The sequence below is a fragment of the Nicotiana tabacum genome, chromosome 8 (genome assembly GCF_000715075.1).
Source record: "Nicotiana tabacum cultivar K326 chromosome 8, ASM71507v2, whole genome shotgun sequence".
Classification (NCBI taxonomy): Eukaryota; Viridiplantae; Streptophyta; class Magnoliopsida; order Solanales; family Solanaceae; genus Nicotiana; species Nicotiana tabacum.
Window position 1 is genome coordinate 199,769,514 of NC_134087.1, and position 20,402 is coordinate 199,789,915.

Below are 20,402 nucleotides of genomic sequence, written 5' to 3' on the forward strand. Positions count from 1 at the left end.
AAATTGATAGGTTTTCAATATCTTTGCCTTGTGTTTTGATGATCTAACAAACTTAATGTTAAGGACCAGATAGGAAACTGACTCACTTGGACTACACTGCATTTAACGGATTCCAGCTAAATGTGAAATGCTACAGCTAGCTAGAAAACCAAAGAAGGACCTGATACCCTTGTGGTTCCCTCCTAGCAGTACAAAGTCAATTGGACACAGCTGGAAATGAAGTGACTGCCTGCACTGTTTCTGCCGCACTGCACTGTTTCCAATGCCCACTCACTTCTTGACCAACTAAAGTGCTCACATCATTTCAAGTGATGTGATCAAGGTGTACCAACATGAGTTTATATTGAAACATTACTTGAATGTTTCAGTTTCTCATTCAAGCCTTTTGCAAAAACAGAGAAATCAATCCTTACGAGCTTGAAGAACAAAGTTGAACGCGACTATGGACCAGTTCCTAAAGTTAGCATGTTGTTGTCCTTAGTTGATTTGTAACCTTGTGATTGTACTTATTGTATCTCCTAAATTTCTTAGCTAGAAACGTTGATTAGGAATCCTCTTGTAAAATCCATAAACTCTTTGGGTTTATGTTGTGACTAGGTTTAGTCATAAGCAAAAGCCTTTGTAATTGTAGAGTGACAAAGTGGCTTATGTTGAGACCATCACAAGTTAGTAAAAGTCTTTATAACTAGGGAGTTACAAAGTGTCTTATGGTAAGATTACCACAAGTTGGTTGAGTTGAATTCTTTGTAATGGAGTCATTACAAAGTGGCTTGTAATAGTTTTTTATAAGTTAGTGAAGTTGAAAGCCTACTGGTATAGGTAGTGGTTTTTTGGTCCCCTTGTGTGGGATTTTTCCACGTAAAAATCCCGTGTCTCATTTACTTACAGTTTATCAACATTCTCAGCAGAATCTCGTAGAGGACCAGGTACTCTACTATTTGGTGGACTCATACAACTAACAATATTGATTACTCTTTTTCCCTGCAAAATAATCTTGTCAGTGGTAAGATTTATCACAAAACATTTGGTAGAGGTTGTGAGCACGTGATTTTTGTTTATGCGACAACTACTCCCAAAAGGAATAAAAAAAAAATAGCAAACGGTCTTGCTGTACAATTTTCGGATTTCACGTGGCATATGTTTCTATTTGTGACCTTGTCCATTTTTTTTATCAAAACAAAATATATAACATATGTCATAAAAGAAAAATCACAAAAATATGCATCTTTTATTTTATTTTTGTCGTTAAGTGATTTTATTTCAATTGGATGTTTAATGTGAGTGATAATTGTGGTTTGAGTATTAATTAATATTTGTGTGATTTTTAGTTTTTGGCTTTTACATTTTTATTAGGAATTTCATTTTTTAAAATAAAATTAAAAAAGAAAATGGGTTTGAATTTAGAATTGGGCCGGCTCAGCTGAACCAAATCAAGCCCAAAACATGTGTTTTGCCCAGTCCAGACCAGCTGACCTCAGGGGCGTCTAAACGACGTAGTTTCGATCTTGCTTGATCTGGGCCGTTGATCTCAGGATGATCAACGGCCAATATCACATACACCTACCCGTTGTTTGGACCCGACCCATTCCACCCGGACCGACCCAACCCCCTTTAAGTTGAAACGACACCGTTCTTCACCAGCTGAAAGATCCTGGCCCTTCATCTCACTCCATCCGACGGCCAGGATTTGATCACTCATTTACTATATAAGCCCATTCCTTTACCCCACGCCCCTAGCCACACCCCTCCTTCGTCCTCATCCCCTTCACAGACCCAAAACCCCGGAACCCTAGAGCCGCCCCCCTTTCCCCTCACCAAAAACCCGGCGGCATGGACGCCGGTGACCCCCACCTTAACACCATAGGACCGCCTCACCACCCTGAACATGGATCTGTTGTCCCTTTGCCTCGAATCAACTCCTAGGTTCTCGAATCTTCATTTGAAGATTCGAGCAGAACTCCGATCTACACCGATCTACCCCAGGTTCATACCAGACACTCCCCTGACCTCCCTCGTGACCAAACCATGCTTGGTTTGGTCCGAATCTAACCAGGGAAACACAAATCCCAAATCTGCCCCTTAGGAACCCTAGAAACCCTGAGCCCGGTCGGTGTCCGTTTGAACTAAATGATTAGGATCTAATGGACCTTAATCGAAGTGTTCTCAATAGAGAACACTTCGATTAAAGTCCGTTCAACCCCAAGAAAGGTCGATTCAAATCCGAGCTAAGGCTTTCTGATTTTTCAAGTCTTTAAGGTAATTTTTGTTTTCTTTTTCTTTATCAGTTCATCTTGTCTGTTGTAATTGAATGTCTGTTCATATGTCCAAATGTTTTATTTAATTTATGTTTTGAATTTTTGTCGACTGTGTTGTCCACCTTGCCCGGACCTCTGTATTTAGTCAAGTTCCTCTTCATTTATTGATCGTGTGTATATGTGTAAGCTGTACAATCAATTGAATTTAAATTTGATTGATTAATTAGTCCCCAGTACAACATTGTTTAGTTAGTACAATTTGAATCACATGTTGATACTATTGGATTTCTGATCATTGATTGTATGTGTTACAATTAGTATAGTCGAGTCGATATACGTCGTAAATTAGTTCAGTTTGGAATAGTGATAATCTGATCCCTGTCATTGGTTTGTCTGATGAAATTTTGTTTGAACTCAATTAGGAACTGAGTATGTTGTCTGTGTTTTGTTCGATTTGAATCAGAAACATTTATAGTTTAGTTTGTGGTTTCAGTTCAGCTTGAGTTCTGAATTGATAGCATGTGCACTATAGTGCTTTAATAATTAGAGCAAATGGGACAGCATGGGCTGTCAGGCCATCTTCAAGCTGCCCATACCTTTGTTTTAGTTTAATAAGGTGATAAAAGGGCTGTCAGGGAATCTTATGGGAAGGGTTCTACTTATAAAAGATGAGTGGAAAAACAGCAGAAATAGGGGGGTTTTGATGTGTTTAACAGACTGTAAAGGGCTGATGCTAGGCTATAAAAGAGGCAAAACTTCCATTAGTTAAGGGGGGGATTGAAAAAAGATAGACAGACAAATACACAGGGAGATACCACTAAAAACAGGCATATACAGATACACATTGAGGGGGGACATAGAGAGGGACTGGATTTTGAAAAAGAGGAGATAGAAAATAGAGAGGCATATATAGAGATTGGATAGGCATAGAGGGATACACATACGTATAGATTCAGAAAAGAGATACAAAAGATTTTCAGAGAGAGAGCAAGAGATAGAAAACATACAGACAACAATCAGAAACTGTTCTTCCTATTGTTGTTTGGATTTCACTTGTTTTTCAACCTGTTTAATCAATTCTGATTCTTCCAAGTCTTAATTAAGGTTATTGGTTGTGGGTTGCATTAGTCTATTCCTGGATTTGGTCTGTCTGGAGTTCTGTTTCTACTACACTGCTTGCTGCTGTCATTTTTGCTACTTTTTCCCTCGGCTATAGTTGCATCTTGCACTGGAATTTGTTCTGTTGCTACCTGTTGTTACTGCTGCTGTTTCGTTTGCCACTGTTACTCTACTGACTTCCTTTGCTTCTCCCATTGTAAGCATTTCCCAGGTACACATCTCATACTGATGTAACAATGAAAAGCACGAATTGAAAGATATGAAGGAATCATAATCATCTGCTGCTTTGCTTACAGTTTTATAAATGTTGTTAAATTATGTAAACTTTATCCTGTAGTTAATAGAGAATGCATTAGTAAGTTTGTACTCAATCGAAGCTTATGTTGATCTAAAACCTCGATATGTGATTCGTTTAGTGGTATACAGGATGTAACTATATAATTCATGGAATGTGCAACCATTTAATGTAATCATTAATTCGAACTTTTCTTTAGTTGTTTTGAGCATGTAGGGCGAAATGGCTTTTAAAATATTGCCGAATGCAACACAGTTTTAAATTTGGGAGCTTCAATTTCAGTAGGCAGTTTTTTTAGGATGAGTTCCGAATATTATTAGTAGCACTATCTAATAAGTAACTTTATTAATCCTGTTTAAATGAGTTTAAATTTAACTCGAGGAGTATTTGGGTTAAGTGTAGCGTTTCATCAATCTTGTATATAATTCTTCTATCAAATTAAAAGCATGTTCCATGAGGTACAACATTTCTTCACCTTGTAAATAATTAATCAGATAACTAATAAGAGGCCGGGATTAGCTAGGCATGCAATTTAATTAGTATGTATCTTTTTCTTCTATTTTTAGAGACAAACACATTAGAAATGTAGTCGCTTTAGGATATCCCTTCTAAAATAATGAGACGAGCCTCGCCAAATAAAAATGCAAATTGCGGGGCCCTCAATAATTAATCATAATAAATACTTAGAATTTGGGATGGACTGTTTAGTGAATTTCACTGCCTTCTCCAAAGATAATAACGCGTTAGACTCTTTAGGGGCGACTCAATTAAATTACATTCTTAAATTCGGGTGTGCATTGATGTGACCCAAATCCAAATCTCGACGGAGTCGAAATGTGTTAACAACTACGGGTGCATTGATTGTGACGTGGTTCGAGATGCATTTTCACGACGTTGCAATTCTATATAAAATAAATGATAATAATAAAAGCGATTTTAAATTTTATAAAAGCACATAAGTCATAACATGTATTTAAATCAGATATTTAGCCATTATAACAATTTAAGCTACCGTGCTAGAACCACGGGATTTGAGGGTGCCTAACACCTTCCCTCGGGTCAACAGAATTCCTTACTTAGAATTTCTGGTTCGCAGACTTCATTTGGAAAAGTCGAATACTTCCTCGATTTGGGATTCAAGATAAACCGGTGACTTGGGACACCAAAAGCCAAACCTTTCCCAAGTGGCGACTCTGAATTAAATAAATAATCCCATTTCGAATATTGTCACTTAAATTGGAAAAACTCCCTCGCGCATTTAACCCTTCGGGGCGGGCGCGCAAAAAGGAGGTGTGACAGCTCTGGCGACTCCGCTGGGGAAAATAACCCAGAACCTCTGGTTCAGGTTCAAGAATTCGAGCTTAGAATAATTGTTATATTTGGCTTTATTATCTAATCTTTATTACATGTTTAGGCATAACGTGCTAAATGTTGTCTTTTACCGCTTTGATATTATCTGAATTGTATATAAACTGTGCCGAAACCTTTCTCTTCTTACCTCTGGGGAGAAGCTCGCTGGTCGAGGCTCCCTATTCTGTTAGTGTCAATACCTGAAATAAGAAAGAGGACGGATAAGTTACGAAGCCGGATGGCCTTTTGGTTCCCAGTAAGTTGCCCCCTCCTCTACTCGAGTTGTCCGCTCGGGTACACAGTCTAGAACATATACCCAGGTTATAAACCTAGTATAACGAAACCTCATGCCGGATCCCTAGTAGGAACGCTTATCTGCATCATGTTGAATTTGACATAGGGGACTCAACACAGGGGTTGGGTCCGTCTAGGATAGGCAACCTGAAATGAAAAGACCGTCCTGCTGCATCCCGTTTGTTTTGCGCATCTATTTGCTTCGGATCTGCATGCTGACCGGTTTTCGAAAAATTTTCAAAAAAAAAAAAGAGAATAGAAGGGTAGGGAGATAATTACTTATTTTTTGAAATATAAAACCAATGTCCAAGTAATGTCAAAACCTCACCGGAATTTTCTTAAAAAAAAAGAGAAAAAGAAAAATGAAAACAAAGTTTGTCTTTTAGTTTGATTTATTCCTTTTAATCGCTTTCAAAATTCAAAATATATGTAAAAAGAGGGGAAAATTCAAAAAAAAAATCATTTGTAGTATCTTTTTAAAAGATTTTCGAAATGAAAAAAACAAATGAAAAAAAAAAGTTTAAAATGCATAAATATTTCCTTAGTCTCTTTTCAGAAAACAAAATAAAAATATATATTCCTTTTTTTTCTTTAAAAGATTTTATTTGTTTCCCCAATTTCTGATCCGCCCGAACTACGCCGGTTTGATTCTCACAGGGTGTGAGATACGTAGGCAACTCTCATCGGGTCCAACCTCCCATTTTGCAAAAAAGGAATCTTAAAAAAAAAGATCTAGATAATTTTATTTTTTGAGTCTAATAAAAGTTTTTTTTATTTGGCATAATCACCCTAATAAATGTGCAGGATGAGCACGATACAAAACGAACCTTTTTCAATAATGACCAAGATTTCTTTTGAGTTGCGATTATGGTGGAACGACTTAGGCAAGGAGGGGCAAGACAAAGTAAGAAAATATCTGAAAGATCTCCCGGATTTACTAGACGTTCAGCCTCGGGGTGATATTATCAGATCATTGGTCACTTGTTGGGATTCAGCACACAACATATTTCATTTCTCAGACTTTGAGCTCACCCCGACATTGGAAGAAATAGAGGGATACATCGGAGGTGATGAAGCTCCGTTAAGGTTCAAATATTTGATTGCACCTAGGGCCGTCACGGTACACCGGTTTCTGGATTTCCTAAAAATATCTCGAACGTTCCACCATCCAGATCTTGCCAAAGGATTCTGCAGTCTCCACCTCATATATGCTGGATACGGCCACGTGGGTGGATTCAATAAGCCGTATTTCAAACTATGCAGTAGAGGCAACCGACAAAAGTGGGACGAATACAGGCTGGTAGCTTTTATGACAGCCTTTCTGGGTCTTATAGTGTTCCCAAGGAAAGACGGAAACATTGATCTAAAAGTAACTGGGGTCGTCAGTACTTTGCTCACCCAAGATAAAAGTACTCTGGCGCCTATGATTATGGCTGACATTTTCCGGGCTCTCACTGCTTGTCGAGCCAGGGGCGACTTTTTCGAAGGATGTAACCTACTGTTGCAAATGTGGATGACCGATCATTTATGCCACCGCTCCTCGCTCTTGGGTTACGGTTCGCCCGAGAAAACTTGTATTGGAGAATTCTACACAAGAATCAAAGGTTTCAATCTACCCGAGGGAGTCGCAGCATGGACCTCATTTCTCCGAACTCTCACTGCCAACCAAATCCAGTGGACGATCGGATGGTCGCCCGTTGAGGAAATCATATACATGCCGGCAACCAGGCCCCACTTTCTGTTGATGGGACTTAAAAGCATCCAACCCTATGCACCATATCAAGTTTTGAGGCAACTTGGGAGGTATCAAGTGGTGCCGAAAGATGAAGATCTGAGTACCCAAGTGATTGAAATCAGTCCGGACGGTCATTTCCCCGAAGAAGAAGTTTGCCAAATCTGGAGTGAGTGCCAACATCTGACAGCAAACACTTGTGTGATTGATACAGCAAAAGGGGAAGTTTCCCCGGGGTATCACGCCTGGTTTAGAGGTAACCGGTCCTACGAAAAACCATCTAAGAGACCGCATCTCAAAGATTTCGTAGAGTCGTCCCAAGGGCAATGGAACTGGTTAGCAAAATAAAAGGGGTATCGGGCAGAGATCGGTGATTTGAAGCTACAAATTGACAGTCTGAAATTCAATAACAGCATACAAATCACGGCGGATCGAAGCGAAAAGAATAGATTGATCCAAGAGAATGAAGAACTTAAGGCCCAAATCCAAAAATTGAGATTGGCTCTTGATGAACAGCCCAGAAGTCGATCAGACCAGCAGTTGATAAAGGGTTTGAAAAGAGAAGTCAGGGAATGACGAGATGGTTTAGAAGAATCTGAAAAGGTCATAGCAGAGCTCAAGGCACAGTGGGGTACAAGAGTAGATAAGCATCGCCGATACTTGAACCAATTGAAACGCGACCATGAGAAAACTGTTGCTAAAATGAAGAGAGAGATGGACACACTTGAGTTTAAAGCAGTTAAGCAGGCCGAGGATTTCCAATTGGAGAGCAGATACTGTTACGACTTGTTGGCTGAAATGAAGACAGAAGTGCGGCAGCTGAAGAATCAGCATATACAAGACTCTCAGGTTTTAAAAACGTGCAGTGATCAGATAAAACGCCTGCTCATAGAGAAGAAACAAACCAAAGATAGGATCAAGACCATTGCCCACGCCATCATCAGACGATGTCTACGGTGTGAGAACATGTCCAGCGTTACCGTTCTCTCGGCAGTGATGGGTTATGTCAAGCAGACCATGCACGAGCTGGAGCAACTTGAGAGGGATCTCACACCTAGGACCGCGACAAGGCCGAACAATGCCCCACGGACACCAATTTTCGAAGCCTTAATGTATTCATAGGTCGAGTCTGTATCATGGCATATTCTGTCCGTCTTCTCGCATCAGGGTGCATTAGTCTATTTGAGTCTATCTTTATTTTCAAGTTTTGTTTTTCAAAATGTTGCTTGTAATAGATCGTTTCAGTAATAAAATGCGTGTTTCTTTTACATTCATCTGTTTTGAACTACGTAATGATCTGATTCGCGTGGCATCGTGATACGTAGGCAATCCTCATCGGATTCGGTCACTTTTTAACCACAAAAATTGAAAACAGTAACAAAGGGGAAAGAAAGAAAATAATAATAATAATAATAATAATAATAAAAGGCCTAAAAAGAAAGCCGGAATGACGCATGCTTTCATCGCAAACATGTAGGAATTCGCTTAACTGTATAGGTGCATCATGCCCCAACGTGAGATTGCCTATCTGTTATTTGTTTCGGACTAACCGTTCGTTTGCCGTTGAGTCTCTCCAGGTTTTTGGAAAAGGTGGTTGGTTTGGTGAAAGTCTGGCATCGCACTCATACTTCACGAGGTCGAAAGGGAGTGTTCCATTACCTGTTATTAAGTCAGGAGGCAGTGCTCACACTTATTTCACAAGGTCAAAAGGAAGCATAGAAATGTCTGCAGAAATTCCTTTACCAAAAGTTCCTGTTTCCGAGGAGAGTTCGATCTCGGCCGTCCTCACGCCTGAGTTCGCAACTGCGGAGGAAAATAGAATCCTACGGCTCCGCATGTTGGAAATGTTGGATGACTGGAATAACGGAAAAGAGCCACCAAGTGTCATCCCTGGATTCCCTGAGTTATTCTCCAGGACAAGCGGGACTTCTAATGTCCCCATAAGCTATCCGACCGCCCCATTCGGATACCCAGCCATTTCGGCCTTCTCTGCTGGATCGCCCTCTGACTCTCATCTCCGGGTCTCGAGAACAGATGCAAACACAAACATCTTTACTGCACCACCCTGCCCGATCGCGGCACAACCTGCTACGTACAAACCAAATTTTGACTCATCCTCGTTTACATTCCAAGCACCGTCTTTCTCAATGGAACCAACTCGGTTCGTCACTAGCACTCATCCTCCACAGCCTCAGTACGAGTGTGCACCTGTGCAGGATCAGAACCCCAAAATGGCTGAACAAGAAGAGATGGCCAAAAGAATGAGAAGCCTTGAGCAGAGTTTGAAGAACATGCAAGGTTTGAGCGGACAGAAGAGCGTCTCCTACACCGATCTATGCATGTTCCCTCACGTGCACCTACCAGTGGGTTTCAAGACCCCGAAGTTTGAGAAGTACGACGGGCACGGTGACCCCATTGCTCATCTCAAGAAATATTGCAACCAATTGCGGGGAGCCGGCGGAAAAGAGGAATTGCTAATGGCATATTTCGGGGAAGGTCTGGTAGGAATAGCCTCGGAATGGTACATGGACCAGGACATATCCCGTTGGCATATATGGGATGATCTCGCTTGAGATTTTGTGAGACAATTCCAGTATAACATCGACATTGCACCAGACCGAAATTCTCTGTCAAACTTGAAGAAGAAACCTTCAGAAAGCTTCAGAGAATATGCTATTAAGTGGCGCGAGCAGGCGTCGAGGGTGAAGCCTCCCATGGACGAGATAGAAATGGTCACTACTTTTCTCCAGGCTCAAGAGTCCGACTATTTCCAAAACATGATGTCAGCCATGGGAAAGCCTTTCGCAGAAGCGATTAAGATTGGGGAGATGGTGGAGAATGGTCTGAAAACGGGTAGAATTTTGAGTCAGGCAGCCATAAGGGCAACCTCCCAAGCCGTCCAAAGCGGGTCTGGAGTAATGGCGAGAGGAAAGAAAAAGGAAGAAACGGCAATGGCAGCATCAGAAGCAAGGGAATATCGTAATCCCAGGCCCCGTTTTCCAGAAAGGACCCCACAACACTACTACCCCCACCAAAGTGTGGCATATGCTCCTCAAACCTACATGGTTATGAACACCCAACCTTATGTCCATCCGCCGCAGCAAGCCAATCGTGGCCAAGCTCCACCTCCCAGAAATCAGCCTCCATACCGCAACCACTACAACCCATAGCCTCCTCAAAATAACTTCCGCCCTCAGGAACCACCTAGAAGGCGGACTTTCACGCCCATCGGTGAGCCATACTCTACTTTGTTCCCGAAGCTAGTTCAGCTAGGTTTCCTGCAGCCGGTCCCTCAGACAAGGCACAATCCGGCATCACCTTCTTACAAAGCCGGTGTTAGATGCGCCTATCATTCAGGAGCAGAAGGGCACGATACAAATGACTGTTGGGCTTTGAGAAGGGTCGTCGAAAATTTAATAGAGCAAGGGAAAATAGTGCTAAGGGACGAGGAGGTCCCAAATGTGACTAACAATCTGTTGCCTGCTCACAACAACGGGTCGCTAATTGGAATGATCTGCGAGGACAAAGAATTTGATCCTGCTTTAAAAGCCATAATCGTCATCGTTGACGCAGGGAAAAAGCCTGAAACAGCCCAAAAACCAGAAAAAGGGGAAAAGGTCAGTACTGTGAAGTGCGAGCCCGAAAAGAAGGTGGAGAAGAAGACGGTGCCTGTGAAGAGTGGAGTTCTTTACATCCCACGAGGACGAGCAGAGAAGCCGCAGAGCTTCGAAGTCAAAAGGGCAAAACCTATGTACGTACCAAAAGGGGCCTATATGGTCCGGGGGACGATTCAACCACCTCGGCTGAATGAGCCAGTGGTTATCGGACGCATGCCACAAAAGCCGATGACAAACCCGTCCACAGTACCGTGGAACTATCAGAGGACGCTGGTAACGTACAAAGGTAAAGAAGTCACGGGAGAACTTCGGGAAAATACTTTCATTCGAAGGTATTCGAACACCCAAGAGATAAGCAACGCCACACGGAGACGCTTCCCATCAAAGAAGCCTGTAAGCATTGAAGAAGCAGAAGTTTTCTTCCAACAAATGAAAATGCCAGACTACGAAGTGGTAGATCAACTGCGCAAGTGCCCGGAGCAAGTGTCCATGCTGTCTCTGCTGATGAGGTCAACCGAGCATCAAAAGATCTTACTCAAGACCCTGAACGAAGCATATGTGCCAGTTGAAACCTCAGTTGAACAACTGGAACGGATGACAGAGAGGTTCTTCGCCGTCAACCAGGTCTCTTTCAGCAAGAACGATTTACCCCCAGAGGGAGCGGCTCACAACAAAGCCTTGCATCTAACAGTTAAATGCGAAAACTACTATGTCAAGCGGGTAATGTTGGATGGAGGTTCAGGTGTTGACATTTGTCCGCTCTCCACGCTACAGAGAATGGAAATTGGGACCGGAAGAATCCGCCCCAATAATGTCTGCGTAAGGGCTTTCGACGGCATCAAGAGAGACACCCTGGGGGAAATAGACCTGTTGTTGGCCATAGGACCAGTCGAGTTTGAAATAACCTTCCAGGTGCTCGACATGGATACATCCTACAATTTTCTCCTCGGCAGACCTTGGATTCATACGGCAGGAGCTGTGCCTTCCACTCTTCACCAGATGGTGAAGTTTGAGTACGAAGACCGGAAAATTGTGGTCCACGGAGAAGACGAGCAGTCCATTTATCGGGACCCATCCATCCCATATCTTGAACCAAGGGAAGGGAGCGAGAACACGGTCTATCAGGCTTTCGAGATTGTGTTAGCAGAGCAACACGAAGAGGGAAGGCCTTGCCCCCAACCGTTCCTGTCTAACGCCTCGATCATGGTGGCTAAAGAGATGATCCGGCATGGATTCAGGCCAGGGAAAGGACTCGGACGAACATTGCAGGGAATAACGGAACCCATCACCCTGCCTTCCGCCAAAAAACTTTTTGGGATAGGTTTTCAACCCACTCCAGAAGATGAAGAATGGGCAAAGAAAAGGAAGAATGGGGGGTGGAAACTGCCTCGGCCACTGCCGGATTTATATGAAACTTTCGTCGAACCAAAATACACTGAAGAAGAAGACGATGAGGTTTTCACGGCTTAGGAAATAGAGGAGATATGTGGGGCAATGAGAGAAATGCTATACGAGGCTCACATGGTTCAACCAGGAGAAGGCACCAGCACCGCCGAAGTACTATATATGGGGCAAAACGCCAAACTCCGAAACTGGGAGGCCACGCCATTCCCGACTAGGCTGAAGTCCGGGTAGACCTGTCCTGCCACCTTTCTTGCATCACAAGTTATCTCCAGGATATAACTTGGATGTTTTCTTCTTTTAATTGTTGTTTTGAATTCCTAAGTTTGTAAACATTGTTGTCTTCCAAATTTCAAGAAGAAAAATAAAAAAAAATCATCATTGTTTTCTCATTTTTCCCTTTGTTCTGATTTTGTTATTTTTCCTTTATCTTTTCTTTCAGTTATAATAATGCGGCTTTAAATATGACATGCTTGCGGACTTCACGCCCAGATCACAACGAGCTATTTAATTGTGAAATAATGAACCCAAAACCAGAATATGATGAAGAAGAGGCTTTTAGGGAAATAAACCGAGAATTGGAATATTTTGAGAATAAACCTAAGCCAAATCTGAATGACACCGAACCGGTTAATTTAGGAACTCCTGAAGAAATCTGGAAGACCAAAATAAGCATTCACACGGACAAGAAAACGTGGGACGCGATAATTCAACTCCTTTTTGAGTTTAAAGATGTGTTTTCTTGGTCATACGATGACATGCCAGGACTAGGTGTTGATCTAGTGGTTCATAAATTGCCAATTCACCCTGATTGCCCTCCAGTTCAGCAAAAGCAACGAAAGTTCAAAACTGAGGTCAGTGACAAGATTAAAGAGGAGATCACTAAGCAGCTAAAAACGGGAGTGATTCGGGTAGTCCAGTATACAACATGGTTGGCAAATGTGGTTCCAATGCCAAAAAAAGATGGGAAGACTCGGGTATGTGTAGATTATCGAGACCTGAATAGGGTGAGTCCCAAAGACAATTTCCCATTGCCCAACATCCACATCCTTGTTGATAATTGCGCCAAGCATGAGATATAATCTTTCGTAGATTTCTACGCTGGGTATCATCAGGTATTGATGGATGAAGAAGACGCCGAGAAAACTGCCTTCACCACGCCTTGGGGCACTTACTGTTATCGGGTCATGCCATTTGGTCTGAAGAATGCTGGGGCTACTTACATGAGGGCCATGACTGCCATTTTTCATGACATGATGCATCAAGAAATAGAGGTGTACGTGGACGACGTAATAGTCAAGTCCAGGACACAGGATAATCACATCCAAGACTTGAGGAAGTTCTTTGAGAGACTGAGGAAGTACGACTTGAAGCTGAACCCACCCAAATGTGCTTTCGGAGTCCCATCGGGAAAGCTTTTGGGCTTCATAGTAAGCAGGAGAGGTATCGAATTAGATCCAACAAAGATAAAATCTATCAGGGATCTACCTCCCCCAAGAACGAAGAAAGACGTGATGAGTTTGTTGGGTAGATTAAACTATATCAGTCGATTTATTGCCCAGCTGACAAGCACGTGTGAGCCCATATTCAAGCTGTTAAGGAAAGATGCGGCGATCAAATGGACGACTGAGTGTCAAGAAGCTTTCGATAAAGTCAAAGAATATCTTTCAAATCCCCCAGTTTTGGTCCCGCCAGAGCCAGGGAGACCACTGTTCTTGTATCTGACAGTCTTGGAAAACTCTTTCGGTTGCGTCCTCGGGCAACATGATATAACCGGAAAGAAAGAACAAGCGATCTACTACTTGAGCAAGAAATTCACCGGCTACGAGGCCAATTATACTCTGCTAGAAAGAACGTGTTGCGCTCTGACATGGGTTGCTCAAAAGCTAAGACATTATCTCCAAACTCACACTACTTTCCTCATAAGCAGGCTGGATCCTTTGAAGTATATATTTCAAAAACCAATGCCTACTGGAAGACTGGCCAAATGGCAAATCTTGCTTACTGAATTCGACATAGTCTATGTCACTCGCACAGCAATGAAAGCCCAGGCGCTAGCAGATCATTTGGCCGAAAATCCGGTCGATGAGGAATACCAGCCATTGAGCACCTATTTTCCAGATGAAGAAATAAACACCGTAGAAGTGGTCTCGGAGAACGCTCATGTTTGGAAGATGTTCTTTGATGGAGCCGTAAACGCCAAAGGTATAGGAATCGGGGCAATTTTGATTTTGCCTTCCGGTCAGCATTATCCCGCCACAGCTAGACTGCATTTCTTTTGCACGAACAATACAGCTGAGTATGAATCCTGCATCATGGGCATGCATATGGCGATCGATCAGGATGTCGAAGACTTACTGATTATGGGAGATTCTGACCTGATTATCCGGCAAGCCCAAGGTGAATGGGAAACTCGGGATGTCAAGCTTATCCCTTACCGACAGCACGTGGAGGACCTCGGCAAGCGTTTTAAATCAATAGAGTTCAGGTATATCCCGCGGTGTCACAATGAACTAATAGATGCACTTTCCACCTTGGCTTCGATGCTACCCTACCCAGGCAACGCCCATGTCGATCCCTTGGAAATCCAAATCAGGGAGAGACACGGTTACTGTAACGTAATTGAGATAGGATCGTGCATACAGCCATGGTACCATGATATCAAGAGGTTCTTGAAAACACAAGAATACCCCGAGCATGCTACTGGAGATCAAAAGAGAACCATTAGGCGGCATGCAAGTGGTTTCTTTTTTAGCGGTGAGTTGTTGTATAAGAGGACCCCGGACCTCAATCTGCTAAGATGTGTTGACGCCGAGGAGGCAAGAAGGATCATGCACGAAGTACACGTAGGAGTGTGCGGACCTCACATGAACGGGTATGTTTTAGCAAAGAAAATCTTTCGAGCAGGTTATTACTGGATAACCATGGAAAAGGACTGCTTTAGCTTCATTCGGAAGTGTCATCAGTGTCAGGTGCACGGTGATTTGATTCATGCACCTCCCACGGAACTGCATCCCATGTCTGCACCTTGGCCATTTGTTACTTGGGGCATGGACGCCATTGGTCCGATCGAGCTGAAGGCCTCAAATGGACATAGATTTATACTGGTTGCCATCGACTACTTCACAAAATGGGTAGAAGCTGTCACGCTCAAGTCAGTCACCAAAAAAGCTATAGTGGATTTTGTACATTCGAATCTTATCTGTCGTTTTGGTATCCCTGCAACTATCATCACAGATAACGCAGCGAACCTGAATAGTCACTTGATGGGAGATGTATGCGAGCAGTTCAAAATAACGCATAGGAATTCTACTCCTTATCGGCCTAAGGCCAATGGCGCTGTAGAAGCAGCAAACAAGAACATCAAGAAGATTTTGAGGAAAACGATCCAGAGTTCCCGACAATGGCACGAACAGCTACCCTTTGCATTATTGGGATATCGCACTACTGTACGCACATCAGTGGGGGCAACCCCTTATCTTTTGGTTTATGGGACCGAGGCTGTGATACCAGCAGAGGTGGAAATTCCTTCGCTCCGAACCATTGTCGAAGCCGAAATCGAAGACAGCGAGTGGGTCAAGACTCGATTAGAGCAGTTGACTTTGATTGACGAGAAACGAATGGCTGCGGTTTGTCACGGGTAGTTGTACCAACGAAGGATGGCCCGTGCTTACAACAAGAAAGTCAGACCCAGGAACTTCGAAATAGGTCAACTGGTACTGAGGTGCATTCTGCCACATCACTAGGAAGCAAAAGGGAAATTTGCTCCAAATTGGAAAGGCCCATACATCATAAGGAAGATATTGCCGAGAGGAGCATTGTATCTAGGTGATATTGAAGGAAATGACCCCGAAATAGCAGTAAATGCGGATGCAGTCAAGAGATACTATGTCTGAGTGACACCCCAGCGGTCCTGACACATTTGAAATGCGGAAGGTTTTATTCCCACTACCTCAAACTCTATCAACTCTCTCTACAAGCCTTTGAGCCGGTTACAGTTCTTTGGTTACCAATCAAAAAAAAAGAAAAAGAAAAAGAAAACAAACAAAACAAACAAAACAAAACATTGATCGAGGCCTGAACTACATCTGACTTGATTCCGAAAGGATACGTAGGCAGCCTCTCTCTGAGGTTCAGTCACACCAACAATAAAATCCCATTTACCCTGAAATTGAAACCGGGGCACGTCAAAACGGCTTAGAAGTCGTAGTATCATCTACTTTTCTTTGCCAAGCACAAGCCTTTCAGATCAATTACCAAAGGTAAGGGAAAGCCAAGAAGCATCACGAATGGAGGCCAGTACACTGTAAATTGAGAAATAAAATGAGAGAGTCTCGTCGGTGAAAACCTTCGGGCACCGTGGGCGACGGGAGTAGAGAAACCAAAATGAGAGAGCTTGTTTAGTAAAAACTCGCAAAGAGTGCTATCAAGAGACAACAAGGAGGGAAATGAGAGAGGTCAGCTAGCGAAAACCCGCAAAGGGCGCTGTTGGCCGAAAGGATGACTCCGCCCCAGGAAGTCTCGGCAAAGTTCCACCGGTTTGGAAACACAGATCCATTTTGGTTCTGGAGGAAATGCAAGTTCATTAAAGGTCAGGCGTCCAGTCCAAAGAGCATGTCATGTCCATTTAAAGTCAGCATTGTTTTCCTCAGATAAGTCTTTCTTGTCCCAAAAGGGAAACTTCTTTTCTGAAATTTGCTTTCTATGTTCTTTGTTTTTTCGAATCCCTTTCATTTTTAACCCTAAGTTCCAGATAAACCGGAAAGGATAGGTGGCAGGATTGGTTTCACGGAATTCCGTTTCGCAAAGGAAATGCCCCGCTTCGTTGATACGCTTGTCCGAACCTGATGATGGTTCATGATGTTGACTGCATTCTAAGTGAAGTCACGAAAACAAAAATATATATAAAAAAATAAGAGAAGAAAAATCCCCACAGACTTCCCTTTTGTACAAATCCCCGCAAAGTCTCCCTTTGTAAAAATTCCCCAAAGAGTCCGCCTCAACAAAATCCCCACAGATTTTCCCTTTGTACAGATCCCCACAGGGCCTCCCTTTGTAAAAAAAAAAATATCCCCAGCAAATCCGCTTTGTAAAATTTCCCAGCGAGCCTACCCCAACAAATCCCCGGCAAATCCGTTTTGTAAGAAATCCCCACAGAACCGCTTTCAGACAAATCCCCACAGAGTTTCCCTTGTGCAAACCCCCACAGAGTCTCCACAATAAAATCCCCATTGAAAATCCCCAAGCAAACGGGGTGGAAAAAACCAAGCCTTACAAGGCAAATCATCAAAGAATCTGGAAATGCAAGCCTGAGCCGTCTAAAAGGGTTTCGCCATTTGAATCCAATCAATGGCAAAGTTTCTCAACAGAAATAAGGATGCAACAAAGCAACTGGAACAATCAAGGTCACCGAACCAACCGTCATTTCCGAGCTAACAATTGTTCTTTGTTTGAAAAGTTGAAACAGGTATAATCCAAGACAACTGTGCAAGAAGCAGGTGTCACCCAAAGAAGAAAGTACATGAGTACAAGAAACAGTTTGGCAATAAGGAATCCACTCGAAAGGTAAGTTTCCACGAAATTCTCTTTTAACTTTTACTAAAACAAGAAAATTCAAAAAAAAAGGGTCAGTTGGTATCCTCGAACCTTTTCCCTTTAGTCAGCATTAGGGCTCCAACCCTAAACTGAACTTTCCCTTTAGTCAGCATTAGGGCTCCAACCCTAAACTGAACTTTTCCCCAGTTAGTCAGCATTAGGGCTCCAACCCTAAACTGAACTTTTTCCCTTTAGTCAGCATTAGGGCTCCAACCCTAAACTGAACTTTTCCCCAGTTAGTCAACATTAGGGATCCAACCCTAAAACTGAACTTTGTCTGTTAGTCAGGATTGGGGCTCCAACCCTGAACTGAACTTTTCCATTCAGTCAGCATCAGGGCTTCAACCCTGAACTGAACTCTTTCCATTTAGCCAGCATTAGGGTTTCCAACCCTGAACTGAACTTTTCCATTCAGTCAGCATCAGGGTTCAAACCCTGAACTAAACTTTTCCATTCAGTCAGCATCAGGGCTTCAACCCTGAACTGAACTTTTCCATTCAGTCAACATCAGGGCTTCAACCCTGAACTGAACTTTTCCATTCAGTCAACATCAGGGCTTCAACCCTGAACTGAACTCTTTCCATTTAGCCAGCATTAGGGTTTTCAACCCTGAACTGAGCATTGTCTGTTAGTCAGCATTGGGGTTCCAACCCTGAACTGAACTTTTCCATTTAGTCAGCATCAGGGCTTCAACCCTGAACTGAACTTTTCCATTCAGTCAGCATCAGGGCTTCAACCCTAAACTGAACTTTTCCATTCAGTCAGCATCAGGGCTCCAACCCTGAACTGAACTCTTTCCATTTAGCCAGCATTAGGGCTTCAACCGTGAACTGAGCATTGTCTGTTAGTCAGCATTGGGGTTCCAACCCTGAACTGAACTTTTCCATTCAGTCAGCATCAGGGCTTCAACCCTGAACTGAACTCTTTCCATTTAGCCAGCATTAGGGCTTCAACCCTGAACTGAGCATTGTCTGTTAGTCAGCATTGGGGTTCCAACCCTGAACTGAACTTTTCCATTCAGTCAGCATCAGGGCTTCAACCCTGAACTGAACTCTTTCCATTCAGCCAGCATTAGGGTTTCAACCCTGAACTGAGCATTGTCTGTTAGTCAGCATTGACGTTCCAACCCTGAACTGAACTCTTTTAGCCAGCATTAGTGCTCCAACCCTGAACTGGGCGCTTTTCCGTTTAGCCAGCATTAGGGCTCCAACTCTAAACTGAGCATTCTTACCTTGTGGCAATATTAGTGATCCAATCCTGGAGTTGGCATTTTGTAGACTGAAATTTTCCAAATCCTTCATCAATTCTATAAGCTTCCCGGCAATTAACTCACGAAAGTTTCCTAGTGAAACTGGGGCAGAAAATTTCGTTCGTTTGTTTTTCCCCGCAGGTCTAACCTCGAGGCGCATGGATCGAGACGACCCACGATATGAGTCTCAACCCAGAATAAAGAAAAGAAGAAAAAGAAGAAAAAAAAGAAGATGTTCCGAGATACTTGGAAAAGCGAAGGGCGGGTCGCTCCAAGATTTAATCAAGGTCCCGAGTTCTACCAACCCCGTCCCACTCAGTGTCGCAGAAATAAACAGGCACCTACAACTTGCAAGCATCAAGATTCGGATCGAAGTCTACAAGCAAAATCAGCTAAGACCCAAGATCAAGTTGCAAAAGAATCATAGATAGGAATCTTGTAACTAGCAATTGACAAGCATAAGTAGTTAGTTCAGTTTTCAATTTTCCTTTGGTTGTAGTAAGGCGGTCGGTAAGCAGTAGTTGGCAATAGCAACAGCAGTAACAGCAAGCATTGCAATCCCATGGTAGTCCCAGCTACCAAAGTTTCCCGAACTACATTGACCTGATTCCTGTTTAGCCCAGGATATGTAGGAAATCTTTGAAGCGAAGATTCGGTCAAATCTTTCAAAATGTGCTTCACACGGAGTATTCCAATAGGCAAAAGTCGCTCATATCCGCTCACTTTATCTTTGCACGAAAACTCTTCGTGTTTTCGAACAAAGAGGGGCAGCTGTGAGCACGTGATTTTTGTTTATGCGACAACTACTCCCAAAAGGAATAAAAAAAATAGCAAACGGTCTTGCTGTACAATTTTCGGATTTCACGTGGCATATTTTTCTATTTGTGACCTTGTCCATTTTTGTTTATCAAAACAAAATATATAATATATGTCATAAAAGAAAAATCACAAAAATATGCATCTTTTATTCTATTTTTGTCGTTAAGTGATTTTATTTCAATTGGATGTTTAATGTGAGTGATAATTGTGGTTTGAGTATTAATTAATATTTGTGTGATTTTTAGTTTTTGGCTTTTACATTTTTATTAGGAATTTCATTTTTTAAAATCAAATTAAAAAAGAAAATGGGTTTGAATTTAGAATTGGGCCGGCTCAACTGAACCAAATCAAGCCCAAAACATGTGTTTTGCCCGGTCCAGACCAGCTGACCTCAGGGGCGTCTAAACGACGTAGTTTCGATCTTACTTGATCTGGGCCGTTGATCTCAGGATGATTAACGGCCAATATCACATACACATGCCCGTTGTTTGGACCCGACCCATTCCACCCGGACCGACCCAACCCCCTTTAAGTTGAAACGACACCGTTCTTCACCAGCTGAAAGATCCTGGCCCTTCATCTCACTCCATCCGACGGCCAGGATTTGATCACTCATTTACTATATAAGCCCATTCCTTTACCCCACGCCCCTAGCCAGACCCCCCCTGCCCTTAGG